This window comes from Medicago sativa, chromosome 7 (assembly GCF_051527215.1).
Source record: "Medicago sativa cultivar Bolivia chromosome 7, Bolivia_mono, whole genome shotgun sequence".
NCBI classification, from domain to species: Eukaryota; Viridiplantae; Streptophyta; class Magnoliopsida; order Fabales; family Fabaceae; genus Medicago; species Medicago sativa.
Window position 1 is genome coordinate 19,996,667 of NC_140755.1, and position 14,911 is coordinate 20,011,577.

General features: G+C 34.1%; 1 pseudogene; it reads right to left on the reverse strand.

The window, feature by feature from the left end:
* Positions 1-1,923: 1,923 nt before the first annotated feature.
* Positions 1,924-2,679, reverse strand: LOC146904895 (secreted RxLR effector protein 161 pseudogene; annotated as a pseudogene).
* Positions 2,680-14,911: the final 12,232 nt, after the last annotated feature.

The window sequence follows — 14,911 nt, forward strand, 5'->3', positions numbered from 1 at the left end:
AGACCTAGGACCTACCCGTCTTGACTTCAACCTAGGAACTACTAAATCTGAGATCCCATCTCACTTCCCTTAATCAACCACATCTCCTGTGATTATCAGATTATAACTCAATTTGGTGAAGTTACCTTCAAAAACAAACTATCTCCGTGCTTCAAAGCTTATGGATAGTAACAACTTACAACTCAATAAACAGTCCTATACTTGCATCAAGGTGATACAAGAAAGGCTCACAAATAACAAAGACTCAAAACCCTAAAAACTCTATTCATTAGAATGACGGCTTGAATGAATAATTAAGTCTTCTAGTCTTGTATATATACTGAAGTAGCACGGGCTTGATAAGCTTGGTTGGCTTCAGAACAATTGTAGATCCTTCAGCTGATCCACATAACAAATATAACAATTCCTAAGAAGTAGGAACATCTTTAGGAACCGCCACAAACAACACCAAGAAATCCTAAAATATAATCTATATTTTAGAAACAAATCACCCAGAATATTCTGGACAAAAATATGTTACTTGGTGAACAAGTGATAAGGCGTGGTTTCCTTAAAAAGATAAAGCGCGTGAAAACCAAGCCATAAAACCAGGGCACACTGAACCGTGCCAGGATGTTGGAACATCATATCCAACATCGTACAAGATGACAGAATGTTGGAACAACATTTCCAACATCAAACAAGAGTATTTGTTTTAGCAATAATGAAGCCAACACACCAAATACCCAACAATCTCCTCCTTTGGTAAATTTTTGGCTAAAACAATCTGAGGCCAATTTTGAGTAGAGGCGGGAGATACCACACATCCATTTCTTCAATCATCAAAGGTAAGCTACTATGAAGAAGGAAACACATACAAATAATTCTAAAGGAATACCTTAGTAAAAGATCTTCAGTCACATCATAGTCAACAGATCTAAAGAAGTATTATAGAACTCCAACATCCACTTCCATATTTTCATGCAATTTCGTCAAATAGAAATACGTAGACTGGAGAAAACAAAGTATCACTAAAGAAAAATATCATAGACATGCAACAGCGGATTCTTCAAAGAATTTTGCCTCACAGAAAACAATACACAGAAAGGGAAAAATAAATTCCCTCACACACATGCAGAAGAAACTTGGATGTTTCATCATCCAATCACACATAAAAAAGGAGAGATAAAAACGAATTCCCATCAGCAAGGAAAAAAAATAAATTTCCCATACACATAGGCAGAAGTCACTCTAGATGTTTCAGCATCCTAAGGCACATCCTACCACACAATAGAAAAGGAAAACTAAATTTCCATCTGCAAGGGAAAAAAATAGATTTCCCCTACATACATGCAACAATCATCTAGATGTTTCAACATCCTATACCACATTCTGCCTACCAGCTTGAGCACTATCACTATGAAGCACATATCATAGTATCACTCCCCCCTCAAAATAACAACCTATGAGTAAATACTAAAAGGAAATTCTATTACTCCCCTTGAACCTATGCATGTATACTAATAGAGAAGAACTTTAAAAGCATACCATATGAGGAAAACTTCAAGAAAACATCAGATAGATGTTTCAACATCATTAGGCACATTAGCCCAGAATCAAACAATAGAATGTTCCAATATCAACATGGATTATTCAACACACAGACTTCAAAGTCACAAAAATGTTTCAACATCAACAAGGACATTACACAGGGAACATACACAAACCAGATATTACAAAATAAATGCAAAAATCAGGCATACATATTACCAATGCAAAATAAATGCAAAAAATAGCAGAAAAAAATGGCAGGCTGGTATAAATACTGACATAGCATATATACTCTTACTCCCCCTTTTTAGCCATAAAATGTGTCAAAATAAATGTACGAAACAAATACGTGCAACAAAGGATGAAGACAAGCACGTCTTACACAACTGATCATTATAAATCCTCATGTAGGCAAATTCCTAACTTGCCCCTTAATTTCTCAAACTGCTTGGCATCTAAAGCTTTGGTGAAAATGTCTGCCAGCTGTTCCTGTGTAGCAACATGTTCAAGAGTCACAACCTTCTCTTCAACAAGATCCCTGATAAAGTGATGACGAATGTCAATGTGCTTAGTCCTGCTATGTTGAATAGGATTCTTGGAAATATTAATTATACTCAAATTGTCACAGTATAATGTTATAATATCTTGTTCAGCATTATATTCTTTCAACATTTGTTTCATCCAAACCAGTTGGGAACAACTGCTACCAGTTGCTATGTACTCAACTTCAGCAGTAGATAGAGACACACTATTCTGTTTCTTGCTAAACCAAGAGATCAAGTTGTTTCCAAGAAAGAAACATCCTCCAGGGGTACTATTCCTATCATCTGCACTTCCTGCCCAATCAGCATCACAATAACCAATCAACCTAGAACCTGTACTATGAGAGTACAAAATGCCATAGTCACTGGTGATATTGATATACATCAGAATTCTTTTCACCTGGGTGAGATGGCTCATTTTAGGCTCAGCCTGGTATCTAGCACAAAACCCTAATTCAAAAGTTATATCAGGCCTGCTTGCAGTAAGATACAGTAGCCTTCCAATCATGCTTCTATACATGCTTTGATCAACAACAACACCATGTTCATCTTTGGTCAACTTCAAATGAGTAGCTGTTGGTGTTCTTTTATGACTACCATTATCCATTCCAAACTTCTTCACTATATTCTTGGCATACTTACTCTAAGAAATAAATATGGTGTATTCCATTTGCTTGACTTGAAGACCAAGAAAGTAATTCAGCTCACCCACAAGACTCATTTCAAATTCTGACTGCATCTGCTGGACAAAATGTTGGACCATCTTGCTCGACATCCCACCAAAAACAATGTCATCAACATAAATATGTGCCATCATCAGTCTTCCATCATCATCTTTCACAAACAAGGTCTTGTCTGTTCCTCCTTTTCTGTAGCCTTGGTTTACAAGAAACTGTGTGAGTCTCTCATACCAAGCTCTAGATGCCTGCTTTAAGCCATACAAAGCTTTATTTAATTTGTAAACATGATTAGGAAAGCTAAGATCAATAAATCCTTTTGGCTACTCAACATAGACTTCTTCATTTAGGTAGCCATTTAGAAAGGCACTCTTCACATCCATCTGGAACAGTTTAAATTTGAGAATACAAGCCACACCCAGAAGTAATCTTATGGACTCCAATCTAGCAACAGGAGTAAAAGTTTCATCAAAATCCAGCCCTTCTACTTGTGCATAGCCTTGAGCAACAAATATTACCTTGTTTCTGGTCACAGTTCCATTCTCATCAGATTTGTTCTTGTAAATCCATTTAGTCCCAATGCCATTAATGCCCTCTGGTCTTGGAACCAAATCTCACACTTCATTTCTTTTGAACTGATTCAATTCCTCTTGCACTGCATCAATCCATAATTCATCAGTGAGAGCTTCTATAACATTTTTAGGTTCAATTTTGGACACAAAACATGAATTAGAAATCACTTCATTGGATCTCTTGGTGGTGATTCCTTGATCAAGACTTCCAATTATAAGGTCTTGAGGATGGTTCTTCTGAACTCTGATAGAGGGTCCTTTGCTTGTTGACATCTGATCCTGCTCAACTTGCTCTGTTTCTTCTTTCTCAGTCTTAGGTTCATTCACCTGTGTAGGTGCATTTGTTTCCTGAACAGATGTCTCAACATCCGGTTCAACATCAGGAACTCTGTCTATAGAAACATCATCTATCACCACATTGATGGACTCCATTACAGACTTGCTTCTGGTATTGAATACTCTGTATGCCCTGCTGTTTGTAGAGTATCCAAGAAAGATCCCTTCATCACTCTTAGGATCCATTTTCCTTTTGTGTTCTCTATCTGCCAATATGTAGCACATGCTTCCAAAAACATGAAAGTATTTGACAGTAGGTTTTCTTCCTTTCCATATCTCATACAAGGTAGTTGTAGTGCCAGACCTCAGAGTAACCCTGTTGTGAACATGACAGACTGTATTCATAGCTTCAGCCCAAAAATAATAAGGCAAATGTTTTGCATGAAGCATAACTCTGGATGATCCTTCACCTTGAATTCTTCTTTGCTATGTTGGAAGCTTGAATCCCCTTGAACCTTTGAGAAGTTAAAAACATCCCCCACAATTCTCTTGGAGGAGGAAAGAGATCCTTCTTTTCCTTTAGACCTTTGATCCTCAATCAAGTTCCTTGAAAGAAACCAATGTACAACTCCTATAACACGCTCGCAATCTATGACTCAAAATCTACAAATATCTTAGAAAAAGTGTTTAATCTCGAGAACAAGTAGAGAGAGAGGTTTAGAGTCTCTAGAGTGATATTTGCAAATTGATTCAATGAGTTAAAAGGTATGTGTTTTTAGCTATTTATAGACATAAGTGACAAGAGCAGTTTTAGTGGCAAGAATAATGACATGATTCGAATCATACTAAGTATGAATTGATTCAGACACGTGAAAATAGGAAAAATTGAAGTTGTGAAGATTGATACAATTCAAAGAACATGTGAATTGAATCAAAGGTTTTCCAGACGAATATTGATACGATTCAAGATAGCACAAGCAAGGGTATGAATCGAATCAGTGAAGCCCAAATGAAGATTGTTACAAATCAAAGAATAGTGATATGATTCATCCTGGCAAATCATTAGACCAGAGAACACAAATGAATCGATTCAGCAGGTTTCAAAATATTTTGATTCAAATCAACATGATGCAAATCATAGTGTACATCAAACGATTCACGTTGTCATGAATAGCAAGAAACAAGACCAGAGGATGTCAATGAATCGATTCATGATTCGATTCAAAGACTTTGAAAAAGATTTTTGCGGAAAAAAAAAAACTTGACACACAAGACATTTTGAGGAAAGCTAAGACCATGGATGGCTAGGTGTTTTAACATATGTGCTAACTAATTTGAATATGTAAACAATGAACGATAAATATCATCAAAATACTTAGTGCCTAATCTAGTCAAACATCATTAAAACAACCCTATCATAAGCGCAACTTCACACCTGAGACATCAAAACACCTAACAAAAGATACAATAGTTATAGTCTACTCTAAAGTTTAAGAAGTTAATGCAAATGATAACGACTAAAGAACCACGTCATATTGTTAACTTACACTTTACCAAATAACCTACAGAATAATCAATAAATATTTAAGAAATAATTATGAAAAACATTAGTACTTATGTGGCTAAGTATTCTAGTCGAAGATTATAATAACAAATAAAAATATAATAGCTAGGAACAACATAATTATTTATGTGGGAATATTTTAAGATATAATTATCGGAATGTTATTGAGGATGTGGAAGGGAAATTAGATATTTAGTAGACCACTTATTTTAGCTATGGTAAATTTATGTGTGTGTGTTTCACGCGTCGACATGTTGTGTCTTTTTTATAACTCCAAAGGAAGCTTATAAATAAATAATACCAAATAAAAATAGAATAGCTAGGAACAACATAATTATTTATGTGGGAATATTTTAAGATATAATTATCGGAAGATGTTATTGAGAATATGGAAGGGAAATTAGATATTTAGTAGACCACTTATTTTAGCTATGGTAAATTTATGTATGTGTGTCTCACGCATCAACATGTTGTGTCTTTTTTGTAACTCCAAAGGAAGCTTATAAATAAATATTTTTCAATTATTTATTTTTAGTTTCAGTCTTTAAAACTTTGATTTGTCAAATAATAAAAGTGGTAAAATTTCACACTTGATTTGTTTAATCAAATAAAAATGTGTACTTTATGGTTGTAAAATCCCTTGAAAATAAATATAATTAAAAATTTGTTCCATCGTATTTATAAATCATTTGTAAAAACAATCTTAGTTAATAATTAATAAAATAATTTTAATGAATGAGGATGTAGAATAAATCTTACAATTAACAAAGTTGATATGCATTTATATTGATCCAAATACTTGATTAAAAAAATGATAAACGATCTTCCTTTAAGTTAAACTTGTACATAAATATTTTATTATATATTGTGCATTATTTCTACATATAATTTCGCCATGTCCCAACAATATTTTTTAAAAACATTTTCCCCCTTTCTTTCATGAAAGGTTAAAAAGATAATAAAAAGTTACTTTAAAAATAATAAATTCTTATGAACACAATACATTTTTAATTGAGTTAAAAGGATAAACACAATACATTTTTTAATAAGCTCGAACAAAACAAATTGATCCACCCAAAAGACATTTAATAGCAAATCTAATTTTAAGCAATTACTTTTTTAAACTCTATAAATTCTATAGAATTTTTTTTAGGAGGGAACAAGCTTTAGGCACAATAAAGTTATTAACCATATTATATCTTTTACCTACAAAGAGGATAAAATATGGCTAAAATTCTCATGTTGTTTTATGTTATGATTGTATTTCATTCCATATTTCTTGTTACATCGAACCTTGATAGTAAGCCATTTTTTCATCCTTTTAAAATTTTCGTAATTACTTAATAGCTTGTACATAAAATTTTATCCCATTTTACAAATGTTTTTCAATTCCCTTTTTAATTGCAGCACATACTGATGAATGTTCAACTGATGCTGATTGTGTACCAATTCTATGCATGTTTCCTATAATCAAAATGTGCATTCAAAATCAATGCAAATGTGTGCCAACAAGTTTCGCTGAATCTATGAGTACCATACCCAATGGAGTACACAAGTTTCATATTATAAATTATTAGTTGTAACAAAAGATATACACAATATACCTTTTGTAAGAATATTTCACGAGCTGTCTTTTTTTTTTTTTTTTAGTGTTGATACCCAATAAATTTGTTTTTTAACTTTCACGGACCTTTATGTTATGACTTTGCACTCTAAGATGATGGTAATGAAATAAAATAAGGCAGCAAATAATATTATTAACATTTTCTTCTTCTCTCTTAATTTGAAGGCATTGTCATGGCCTCGAACTAAGGTATAATTCGTATTCTTTCCAACCCCACTACATATCAAATATATGTAATAATTAAGTTGAAATATATTATTTATGTTACTTCGAAGCTTATAATTTTTCTCATTGTTTTGTTGCATTTTTTTTTTACACTTCATTAATTATGTTTCTGTTATGCTTTATTTATTCTTTAACAATCTCATAAGCATCATTTTCTTTAAGAAGAAATGAAAAACTAGAACATCATTACAAAATTGTAATTAGATACTATTATCGTATGCAATATTACATATTAGCGTATCACTATATCCACTAATCTCAGTTTTCTATGTTAAAACATGTATATAAAATATGTTTATGCAGATATACGCACATGAAATCTGCAATGGGAGCAGTGCAAACATTGAACGACGTTTTGCATATATAATAAAAAGTTATTTAATGACGTGGCAATTCTTAATGTTTTGATTGGTTGTGTGTGCCAAATTATTTGGACTGTTGATCCACCACCATTAAGCTCTTAATAGAAACACTACATTAATTTTGATATTTTGAAAATAGTAATGACATGCGTTTTCAAAATTTTATCATATCAACTTTCTCATATATGTACGTAAAAATTTGTTTTTGCATATATATATATATATATATATATATATATATATATAGACACACACACACACACAAATGAAATCCACAACTGTCACAAATCAACTATTTAATAGATTTTTGTGTATATACGAGCATAATATTTTATAGAAATATGACATTAATACTGATAATTTTATTTAATATCTTTAAACATTTCACATTACTAACAATATAATAATTTTTTATATAATTACCACAATGTTATGTGACACGTGTGAAAGCACGAGACTTTTACTAGTTTAGTTAAAACTTGCGCAAACATTGACTCGATAACATCAGTTATCTTATCTTAGTACCTACAAATTTAAGTTAAGTGCTTACATTTTCAAAAATAAGATTGATATAACTACCCACCAACCACATATGCATTGTTAACAATTATAGACGAACATCTATTGTAAAATTGATTCTCAACTTGAACTATCAATTAATGCTCACAAGTCACAAAAACTCCAAGAGTCATACTTTGATGCTAGGAAAATAGTTGCATATTTCCCATGCATACTCAGTACAAGTATACATTATCGCAACAAGTAATAAAGAGTAAGTAAAATATCAATCCCAGAAGGATTGTTGTGGATAAGTTCTGACTATTTCCAAATGCTAAGTTTAATTATTTAAGATCCAAAAAATAAATAACAAAGACTCTTATGAATATTATAAGTGGATGTCCATATAACAATTGGGTTATTGGGTCATATTATTAGCTTATTGGGCTATATGGTGCTTGCTCCCCAAGTCATTGGTGCTTGTTTTCCAAGTCATTGTATTTCTCTATAAATAGAGCTCACTCGTAACCTAATTGTACACAACAAGAGAATAATAAAATCTTCTCTCTCTCTTCTCTTTCTTCCTCTCCTTCTCTCTCTATTCTTGTTCTTATTTCCTTAGTTTTATAACACGTTATCAGCACGAGCTTACCAACTGAGGTACACAATTCTTCTTAATCTATTTTTTATGTAAATAAGTTTTAATTTTGTATCGATGATTATAGTAGGCTATATTGTTACAATTCCATCAATTGGAATAAGTGCCTTATAGATACATTAAATCATTATTATATGAATGGTATTATATTATTGTGTTTATTTATTCCATATGTATTCATGAAGTATTGCATAAGGATCAATCTCGTATTATAAAATTAAAGAGATCTATTATGTAGTTCCAAAAGAACTCAATATTATTCTTTGAATTCCTGAAGAATTCAAAAGCGTAGTTCTTGAAGATCTCAATATTTTTCTATGAATTCTGGAAGAATTCATCAAAAGATTTGCATCCCTGAAGGATGGGTTAAAGAATTAATCTTATTGTTTAAATTTGTTGTATAGTTCCCAACGACTTAAACGATTCGGTTTTAATTTATTCTCCATGAATTCCTGAAGAATTCAGTAGTGATACATCCATGAATGGTCATGCAAATAACATATTAGATTTGTTATATACTTCTTGAAGAACTTAAAATTAATTTTTGTTTTCCATGAATTCCTGAAGAATTCAATAGTGATGCATGATTTGCACAAAGAATTGATTTAATTGAGTAGAGTTCATAAAGAACATAAAAACTCAATTTTTTATTCTCCATGAATTCTTGAAGAATTCAATAATAATTTATACTGAAGGATTGCACAAAAATAAAATATTGTAACTACTTCCTGAAGAACTAAAAACACTATTTTATTATCCATAAATTTATGTTAATCGATGGCAATTTTTTTGTGAAGGTTTTAAGATACTAAAATAGTACGATGCGGAAGTAAATAAAGTATGTAAAAAGAAATTAGAGAATCAAGTTAAAAGAGTGTGGTTAAAGAAGTAACTAGGTAAAGATAGAGGTTTGCAAGATTTAGAAAGTTATAACTCTAAGATGGAAGTTATAGCTTCATACAATTTCCTGAGGAAAGATGTAAAGAGGTATAGCTTCGCATAGCTTCCTGAAAACATGGTGGCCGCTGGGAGTGTTGTGCACTCAGCCTTCGTATTAAGCCCGTGAAGACATACCTTACAGTGTACAATCATGTAAAACTAAATACGCAACGTTGCTAGGTTAGGATCTCAACATTTCCCACTTAAGTGTTAGTATGTTGAGCCTTTGGCCTATGACAAGAGTCCTAGTTTGATCTTAGCACTTGAAGCCTCCTCCAAGATCTAGTACTCGTGTAAATTAGTCACTCTTGATCCCTTCACATTTCGATGTTTAAGGACAAATTCATATCAAAGAAACATGTTCCATTCTCATACCCTTTTGGTCTCAGGGAACTATTGCATTGAAAACAAAAGAGATAAAATTTTGCTTTCAAATATTTTGAATAAAAATAGTTTGTTTGAAAGAAGTTTTAAAGGTTGTAACAAACTGAACTTCCAAACATAATTATTACCTAATCCTTCCCTAACCGCAAAAGTGGTTAGTTCGTAATGAACTTAAACACAAAAATAGAAATGGAAAAGATAATAGATAAAAACGTAATTGCATAATCAATAGATAAGTGATGACATGCTGTCATTACGTAATTTTTAGGACTTATTGTGACATTTTGATAGAGTTCTCATGCAATTTATACTGTTCTGGAGTGCAAAAAGCTTAAATATTGAAGTCTGTTCGAAGGAAATCGCGCCACGCCAATTTCAAGCCGTGCTGCGATTTTTGAAGCAAAATTACATCCTCCCTGTTTGAGGGAAATCGCGGCACGCCTATGTACATGGCGCGGCACGATTTTGACGGGTCAGGCCCATGACTTCTATAAATACTGCACTCAATCTGAAGAACAGGGGTTACGATTTTGGAGAGCAAAGTGCGATTTTGAGACATCGGAGACGGCTAGAAGGGCGATTTCTTCAACCTTTTACCAATTCATGTATGTTTTAATTATTTCATTGATTATGCTATTTGTAAACTCGATTATGAGTAGCTAAATCTCTTAGAGATTAGATCCGAGATGAATCTTTGTAACCCTAATTGACACATGTTGCTGTGAAACTCTATTTTGTTTATGAATTCAATTCTAGTTTATTCAATTCAATTGTTCTTAATGCTTTTTATATCTTGATCACATATAACTTGATTTTGTGAGAACGAATGACCACTGACCATGGCTTTCGACTTAGACCTAATTGAATTGTTCTAATAAACAGGGTTGGTCTAGGAATAGATAATCGTTTGTTAGTGATAATAGGTTAACGTTCGGTAAAACCTTCAAGAATTATTAGACCACCTAAGGAATTAGGGGCTGTAGTTTAAGAAGAGGGTCCTAACTCAAGGGATTGATTAGGGCTATTTTGTTAATCATCGTAAATTAGAAGAGGATTCATAACAAATAGGTGCAGTAGACCAATTAGGGGAACTTTGAAGATTCGACGGATCTGATCTCATCTTTCTCTCATATTTTCTTAATCAAATCTAATTGCTTTTATTTGATTTCATAAAATCAAACCAAATCTTCCGCCTAGTGGCAAACTAAAAATAAACTTTATACATCCTAATTATATAACGCAATTGAATTATTGAAGTTAAAAACAGTCCTCGTGGGATCGATATTTTTACTACTTCGATAGTATTTGGTGCACTTGCCAAACGTCTATCAAGTTTTTGGCGCCGTTGCCGGGGACTGTTGAGTCATTTCAATTTGGCAATTACGTTATTATTTAGGATTTCTGTCTTTTATATTTTTGTATATATATATTAAAAAAAATATTATGCTCTTTGTTTTCTTCTCATTGTACTGTGCTACTGAAAAGTTTATCCAAGTTTTACAGCTATGATAGACAGGGTACTCCTCTTTGACACAGAAGAGATTGCTAAGTTGCAGTATGAAAAATATATGCTATCTTTTAAGATCAAAATTTTGGACAACAAAATCTCGAGTTGTGATCATCATGAGGCAAATCAACCAGGTAGTGATGGTGAAGGGAAGAAAGAGGTGATCAACATCGATTACAATACTCAACTTCAGAATATTTTAGATGATTTCTTGGTGTCAAATCAAGTTTTATTTGAAAAGTTTGATGTTCAGTGTGGTGATCTTGTTGAGAAAGCACATGAGTCTCAGAGGAAGCTGGTTCAGATGGAGATTGAGTGTCACAAAGTTGTGGTGGAAGAAAATCCAAAAGTGAGGAGTGCTGACATTTTCCCGAAGTCTGAACAAACAGGGGTTAAGGAAATCACTCGTGTGCAAATGGATGCATGTCCTTCTCTAAGGTGTGAGAGCTTAAATTCCAAAGGTTTAACTGTGAGCACGTGGGAGCACCTACTTCTTTATGCCAAGTTCATGGACTTCCTGCCTAACAAGAGGAAGAAGAAGGGTGATGTGTTCTTTCTGACATATTTACCACCCTAACAGTGGTTGAAGCGTCAAGCTCAATGACGTAAAAGAAAGCGCTTGGTGGGAGGCAACCCACTAGATTTAATTTCAGGTAGTATTTATTTTTATTGTTTTCAATATAAAAAAAAATAAAAAATATTTTCAACAACGAAACACAAAACAAGCAGGAATTTTTCTTTCAAAGTTTTAGTGTGCAAGCCCTGCCAAGAAGATTGTGATACAATACTAATGTTGTGTCACAATCTCCTCTTCAAAAACTCTTGTTTCTTAAAAGTGGAAGTCCAGGAAAAAATTGCAAACTTTAAAAAAATTTATTATGTCTTCAAAGTCGCGTTACGATTGTCAAATCGTAATACGATTTTGAAGTAAAACTGCCTGGACTTGACCGCTTAAATCGTATTACAATTGGGGGATCGTGGTACGATTTCAGAAAAATTTTGCACCCCTTTCTGCCTCAGCCAAATTGCGTCACGGTGGTGACAATCGTGATACGATCCTTGTGATAATTTGAAAAAGGTAACCGTTACAAACTGCCATCGCACCACGATTTCCCAATCGTAACGCGATTTTGCCAGAGCCTATTAAAGAACCAGCAGTTTCAGCATAAACCTCTTTCCATTTTCCTAGTTACTCTGCCCAATTTTCTCCAGGAACCCTAACCCACGAAAATCAATCCTTTTTCATTAATTTTTCATCTCCTTAGCATATCCCAACACCAATTCATCCAACATTCTTCATCTTCATCCATTTCAATTAACCAAAACAACCTACCCTTTTTCACACACTCTCAAACTTTCACACAAATGGCACCCAAACCACAAAATGTTTCAAAACCACAAACTAGACAACAAACCAAGCCTAAGACAACTACCACCCAACCTTCATCTAGCCAAAACAAACGCAAAAGAAACGCTGTCCCACCATCAAATGTTAACCGGTTTATTTCTGATAACGCAAGAGAATGGTTCGATTATCGCAAGAGTTTGAGGGTGATTTGCATACTCCTACTGTTCAGCCTATCACCGACAAGACCATGGATGTCTTTATGAAGAAATATGAGGAGTTTATGAGGAAGAAAGGTGGTGCACCTGAAGCACCTCTGTAATATCCCGCCTGTTAGTATCGGTATATTACCCGTTGATCGTGTCAGAGGAATAAATTAACGGAAGATAAGTGTGATGGAGAATATTTTATGAGATGTCAGCTTTATACGGGAAAAGTATTAGAGTCGTATTTAATACGCTTTAGACCAAGGGTAATTTGGTAATAGCACACGAAGGGAGTATTTAATTGGTTTGGTCCCTAAAATATCTTGTTTTTCTTATTCTTTCTCTCTCTTGAGTGGGTGAAATATCTTTCTCCTTCCTCCTTCTCTTCTCCATCGCAAACCTTCTTCTCCTCCTCATCATCAACCTTCCAAAACTCCTTTCTCTCCATGATTAAGTTTATGTTATAGTCCTACCAAGGTATGTGAACAAGTGGAAGCTTTTAATGAGTTGGTTTTCTAACTTTATCACCTCAAAGGAAGAATAGAGAGATTAGGGTTTTGTTGGAAAAGCTTTGGGATGGCACAAAGATGATCAAGCAAGGATCATGATGTCTTAAATTGCAAGAAAACAACAAGAATGAGATGGTGTGTTCAAAGGAAACAAGTTGACCAAAGCTAGGGTTTGGCTTGTTGAGCTTAGAGCTTGAAGAGTTGGCAAGATTATGTTAAGGTGAGTTCCATAGATAGATATCCTACCCTTGGGATTATGTTTATGTCATGAAAGATTAACATGAAAATTCTAGGTTCCAAGTATTATGTTTAGTACCCCTTTTGTACCATTTATGATCAAATATTGTTAATTGATGCCATGCACATGATATAAGCTGTTTTTATGATGTTTTGGATGATTAGAATGAATTACAACACTTGAATTGAGGTTTTTATGCAAAATCACGTTTTCTGCAGAATTCTGGACTGCTACAGTTCGCCAGGCGGAATTTAGCTCGCCATGGCGAGCTGAGGATCAGGGCTCTCTGGAGTAGCTCGCCATTGAGCTCGCCACGGCGAAAAATTTCGCCATGGCGGAGAGAATTTGGCCATGGCGAAATTGACTGCACAGCATGTGTTATCAATTCGTTTTGTGGCCAGCAAGGGCTATCCGAGGCTCGATCTTGCAGTATCTTTTTAAACTATGAACCCCTCAATTCCAAGTGCCTAAAGTACATTTTCAAACAAGGTTTTAAACAAGGGAAAGGCATGGCAATTGTTAACAATGATTGATGATAAATGATACGCAAGAGTGATATGTTATGCAATATGTCCGGGTAGTGATGAATTAAGAAAGGGCATGGATGTAGAGCCTCGACATAGTTGTTGAGAACTAACAAGATAGCATGAATCCCTAAGTATGTCAAGTATAGGAATGTGAATACATATGTAAGTAAGATGCGAAGGATAATCTCTTCGCACATGAGCTAGAATGACTTAGCAAGTATGTAAGTCGTGGTTTGATTAGTTAATCACTCCACCATGATTAAGAATTTACAAGCATGAACAAGTATGAGTTTACCGCTAATCGGTTCGATCAAGGTTCCGAGGTAACAAGTAAGCATGATTAGGTTTAACCTATATGAACGACAAGACTATGACTAATATAAGTAGGTGGCATGTCTCTTGCTATCCACATCAGGGGGATACAAGAGGTTCTCGATCTAAGGGGAACGATTCAAGCCGTAAGGGACCCGCATGTCACTGAAATAAGCAAGACGTAGGTGCTCGTGTCTCTTGTTATCCACGCTAGGGGGATACGGGAGGTTCTCGACCTAAGGGGAACGGTTTAAGCCGCAAGGGACCCGCACGACACCGAGGGAGTCCGATGTACGTACATCGGTCATGTATGGGATTGATCTCGGGGTTACTCCACCCGGGACTATCCGTAAAATGAATCCAGATTATAATTGTTTGTTCGACGCTAACATAATTGAATGAACTTAGATACGTTT